Below are 5,760 nucleotides of genomic sequence, written 5' to 3'. Positions count from 1 at the left end.
AAGCTAAGTTTGAGAGGGGCTAAGAGGGAGCCTGGAGAGTCTGAAGGAAGATACATGGGAGGGAGGGGAGGAAGGAAAGGTGGAAGTGATGTAATTCTTTTTAGTTAATTAAAGTGGGGTTCTATTTAACAAAGATAGAGGGGAGAGTTGATGTTGATTGAGCATGCAACTAGCCACTTCTGCTATCACAGACCATTTCTGCAGAAGCCTTGTTCAGTAACGTCTCCAGCTCTAAAACACTGGTCCAAACTAAAACACCCATTGTCTTGTTTGTGTTTTAGCTTTTTGACAGTAGCTATGTGGCTACATCACTTCAGAACCCACTATCTTGGTGGCTTCATCTTTGTACTGTGTGCTGTCTCAAAAGAGGAGAGCCAAATGTCTTTCTGGGACTGTTGTAGCTGCTTTCAATTATTGGCTTAATAGTCATGCAAATTGCTGGTGACTTTCTGTGGGTCAGTTAATCATGTGTTTTGTTATCGTGACAAAAGCAACTCAAGGGAGGAAAGAAGGGTTTATTTTGACTTACAGTTCTACAGGAGGACAGTCGACCATAGCAGGAAAAATTTGTTGGCAGGAGGAGGGGGTGGCTGGTCACATGGTCCACAGTTGTGAAGAAGAGAGTGAAGGATGCTGGTACTAAGCTTTTACATGCAGTTGGCATCTTAGCTCACAGAATGGTGCCAACTACATTTAGGGTTGATCTTCCTACAGTGATTAACCTAATGTAGATAACCCTTTACCGATGAACCCGGTGGCCCATTTCTAGGATAATTCTAGAATCTACCGAATTAATAATCAAGATTTACTATCACAATGGAACTTACCATTCAGTATATGGGACAGTGGAACTGTCCTGTAGCATGACGTATTGATGTGTTATGTTCTCCACCAGATAAGGTTCCTATCACCTTCCTGCTTGTGGTCATGTGATGTATTGTGGCCGATGAGACTTCAGCAAGTATCATGCATGCCGGAGACTTGAGAAGCACTTATGGCCTGTAAGTTGCCTTACTAGAATGGTGTCATCACTCTGTATGAAATCCAGGGTGACCAGGTGGAAAGGCTGTGTCACTGAGCTCTGAAACCTTAGTTGATAGCCCTAGACCTAGCTTCCAGGCAGTTAAATGAGGTTCTCTCCAACTTTGGTTTTAGGCATCTTAGCAATCATAGAGTAGACACCAGAAGAAATAGACAGTGGAACTTCTCTGATGAAGACTTGTAAGTAGAAATAATAGATTGTTGCTCTTTAAAGACACTAAATGTTGAGGTGGTTTGTTATACATAAATAGGAAATAGAGACATCTTGGATATTGTTCAGAGAAATTATGCCTTGGATTATTTTATGTGCTAATCCTATAGTTTATGGTCTAAGCTTACTAGGCTAGTCCTATGCCTGACTATAAGTTGTGGTTTGAAATACAGACAGTTGGCACTCTACTGCTGCTTCTGCACTTGCGGATTCAATGAACTACGGATAAATATATGCAGGAAAATACTTCATTCAGGTTGAATGTATACATACTTTTTCCTTGTTATTGTTTCTTAAACAGCACATTGTAAACCTATTTACATAGCATTTAAATTTTTATACATTACAGGTAATCAGGAGATTATTTAAAGCACATGGGTATGTGGCTTAGATGACAACACTAATTACTTTTTATGGATTTTGCTAAGTACTAGAATGTGTAACCATGGCTACAGAGGGACCACTGTACTCAAAGGCTACCATTTGGTGTTGGTCCCTCATTATTCATTCCTTCATTTTTCCTTTCTTTGTACCAACTCTACGATTTTACTTAGGGCGATCAAGTATTTGATTACTATATGGAATTCCTTTGGCCGCAGTGTTTGAACAGAAAGAGGAAATTGACCTAATTTGGAGCAATGAAAGGTCAGGTCCAGGACTCAGGTTCAAATTCTCTTTTCATTGGAGCATCAGTGAGACAGACAGCTAGGATGCAGTAATGCTTACACAGAGTCTCTTCATCAGAATACAGACGCTGACCTTGGGAAGGATCTCAGGAGAATCGTGGAGAATCCAAAATAAGCCTAAGACCACCCAGCCCCTTCCCTCCTGAAGGGACTTTCCAAACTAGCGGTCAAAATGACCAGACTAAGCCTGCAGCTGCCAAAACAATATTAGCAACTCTCAGAAAAAACAACCATAACAAATAACAGTTCCCAGAAAAAAATTCCCTTGTCCCGCCTCGCACTAAATCCCGAGAAAGACCACAAACCACTCTGACCTTGCTAGAATTCCCTGTGGCGTTAATAGCTGTGACGTTAATAGCTGACCTATAAGTTCAAAATGTACTGCTGCTTTGCTGACCAATCATAATAACCCACCACAAAAAGAGTATAAAAGAGCTGTGCTTTTTGAATTCGTGGTTGACTCTCCCTGCGAGCCTGAGCAACCCCACGCGCGTCAGAACAATAAACCTCCTGTCATTGCAGCGATCTGTCATCAAATTTTGTTTTTGGGGGTCGCACACTCAATACTAAGGCCTTAGGGTCTTACAATCGCTCCTTCCTTTTCTTTGGTATTGGAGACACTCTGGAAATCAGAACATGCAGGAAAGTGTCATGTAGAACCGAAGGAGTGTAAACTGATGTGCTTGTCTGTAGAGTGATCAGTCCGTGCTCAGCGACAGAAAAGCAGAAGTCTCTGAAGGAAGCAGCCACTTTCTGATTGGAATTAAGGCCTGTGTTGCAGAAGGGAGTTCACATCCAGTACCCTGAACCTGGATTACAGTTGATGAGGCCCTAGTGAGAAAGCCGCAGCTGTTGCTTTGTTAAACAGATATGAAGTGCCTATCGAATTGGTTTCTGAACAATTGTGTTCATCCCTGTAGATGGGTGTGGTTGTCAGAGAAGTTTCCTTTTCCAGTTGGGCATTAGTAATTGGAGAGACCCATAACAAGTCGAAGTGCTAAGAACAAGTGATTGTTGAATACTCAGCCATATGTGAGGCGTCCAGACCATCCCCTCCAAATCCCCTTCAAGCCCAGGGAGTATCATGGAAGAAAAGGCAGAAGTAATGCAAAGAGCCAAAGGATGGGGCAGAATGTTGTGCCATTAATTCAGGTGACTTCTGGGCTTGACGTGGCCTCTGCACTCTTGACTTCACAATGGCCGTGATGATCTACACAAGACCCATTCAAGATTAAACCCATCAACATTCCATCATAGAGCTGGGAGAGGCTTTGAGATTCTCTCTGAGGATTTATAAACAATTAATAATACACAGGGGGGGAGGAGACCTTTCTTTTTAGTGGTATAGCCACTGGTTGGACGCCCATGCTCTGGCCATAACCTGTACTGGACTTCTGTAACCAAGCTTCGTAAAACTTACAGGTTCATGACATGAAAGACCTGAGAACAGAAAGGAGACCGGTTGGAAAGAGAAAGGCGATTAGCAGGAGTAGGAGGGAGACAAGAGAGTTTAATTGGCCCATGTGGTAGTGGATGGTTGGGGTCATCAGGGAAGTTTCTGACAGCAGGTGCTGTTAACATGGTGTCAACTGCCAGAGAATGGACTAGTAACTTGTGGTGGAATGTTATATATTATGCATGTCGAGATGTAGATTTTATGTATAACATCAGCGTGGAGATGTATCCACGTTCCCTGTGAAAATGAGAAATATTACAATATAATTTCCATATCAGAATGGCACATGTACAAGAAGTATACCCTCTCGAGAGACTGATTTATTTGTGGAATGTGTTAAGCATACTTAAAGGGGAGGATATGAAAAGAACACAGGGCAATGAAGAGAAGAAGTCAAATTAAGGCAAGAACTTTGAACTGTGCTACTTGAGTCCAGTGGTGATTGAGGGTGTGGTTAGTTAAAAAGTTCATGTGTGAAATTCAAGAAGAGCCCCAGAGTGTTCTCTAGAGTGTGGGTGGTTTGTGATTGTTTGCGATTTGAGGCGTTGTGTGCACCCACATTTACCGGATTACGAGGAGCTTGTCAGACTTCAGGATAACCAAGAGTGTGCAAGGCCACGGGATTCATGTCAAAACTGGAGAAAGCATGACAACTAGATGAAGCAATTCTCTCCAGCAACTCGAGGGCGAAATTTGATGTCACAACATGATTACCAAAAATATGAGAGGGCAAATGTCAAGAATTTTTCCTGATGTTTTCCTCATGGCGTTCTGTTCTATTTTAGTCTCCTGTATCAGCTATCCATGTTATAATGCCAAGTGGAATGTACTGCCGGAAAGAAAGAAAGAAAAAAACATCTGACAACATTACACATTATAATAACAGATACTTTCCATATCGCCTTTAATTCCTGGTCAGAGCATGATAAAAGATAGTGCATAGGTTAAATAAGACACTTACTAGTTTTTCTTATTAGTAGAGATTGAGCGCTAAGTCTGAACAATGATATGCTGGTAGATCAACACAGTACAACACTTAAAGCTGGTAGCTAGGGTCTAGACCTCTTACATCTGAAACCCAACAGGATACTGCTTAAATGTTTTGAAAAATACGATTTTAGAAGTCCATGAGTTTGTTATATGAGCTAAAATTTCTCAAAATTATCTTCTTTTCATTGACTCATCATTTCTCTCCAAAAATCTGCTGTATAGTGGTCTTTGCATTCCTCAGATTTATCACTGTAAAATAAAAATTCAAGTGCCTCCAAATTGTTCTTGAGTGAGACACGGTGAAGGGCTGAAGAAAAAAAGTTCCCATCCCTATAAAGCTTATATTTTATTGGCTTATTCCTAGTTATTTTTGAGTATAAAATATTTATATCATGATACAGTAATATCATAAAAGTGATTTTTATAATGTACGTTTGAAGTTTTGGAAATTTTTGTCCTGATACTCTTCATTTGAACCTTAAGGTATTTGACTGTTGTAACATGACTGCCCATCACACAGATTTAAATATAACTCGGGTCAAATAATCTCTCCAAACAAGAGAAAAAAATATCTGAAATAATAGAGTAGAGCCAGAGGATATTTAAAAATTGACACTCTTTATTTTCTAACAATAGTTTTTTATTTTTGAAATTATAATAATTATATTATTTCTACTCTCCCCTTTCCTTTTCCCAACCTCTCCCATCTATCTTATCTCTCTTGCTGTCTCTCAAATTCATGGCCTTTTCTTCAGATATTCACACACACACACACACACACACACACACACACACACACACTCATGCACTCGTGAGTGCATATGCATCACTATAGCCTGCCCAGTCTGTATAATGTTAATGTTACTTGTATGGATGCATACATTCTACATCTGACTACTTGGTGTGGGACAGCAAGTGACAGGACTCTTTTCTGGGGAAGACTGTTTCTCCCACTCTCAATATTCTTTAGTTACCTGGAATTCTTAGTCTAGGGTTCTTTGCATTTTTGATGGGCTATGGTTTTCTGTGATGATCTCCATCTGTTGCATATAGAAGTTTCTTTGACGACAGGTGAGAGTTACATTTACCCATGAGCACAAGGATGGATATTTAAGATGAAGTTAAAGATGATGTTGGCTTAGTAAAGTGGTAGTTGTAGGTTCTCTTTCAGGATCCGTGAGTTTTCTAGCCCGGATAGTTGGCTAGGTTTGCAGAATCAGGCATGATTTCCCTCTTGTCGAGTGGGCCTTCAGTACAGCTAGAAAGCTATTGGATACTACTAAGATGTGAGTGCCACTATTACAGCCTTGGTGTTCCTACACTATGCTGGTAATTATTGTGGTTCATAGGCATATATGCTTTTTTTTTTTTTTTTT

Source organism: Mus caroli, chromosome 15 (assembly GCF_900094665.2).
Source record: "Mus caroli chromosome 15, CAROLI_EIJ_v1.1, whole genome shotgun sequence".
Classification (NCBI taxonomy): domain Eukaryota; kingdom Metazoa; phylum Chordata; class Mammalia; order Rodentia; family Muridae; genus Mus; species Mus caroli.
Note: the sequence above shows the minus strand (reverse complement) of the source record.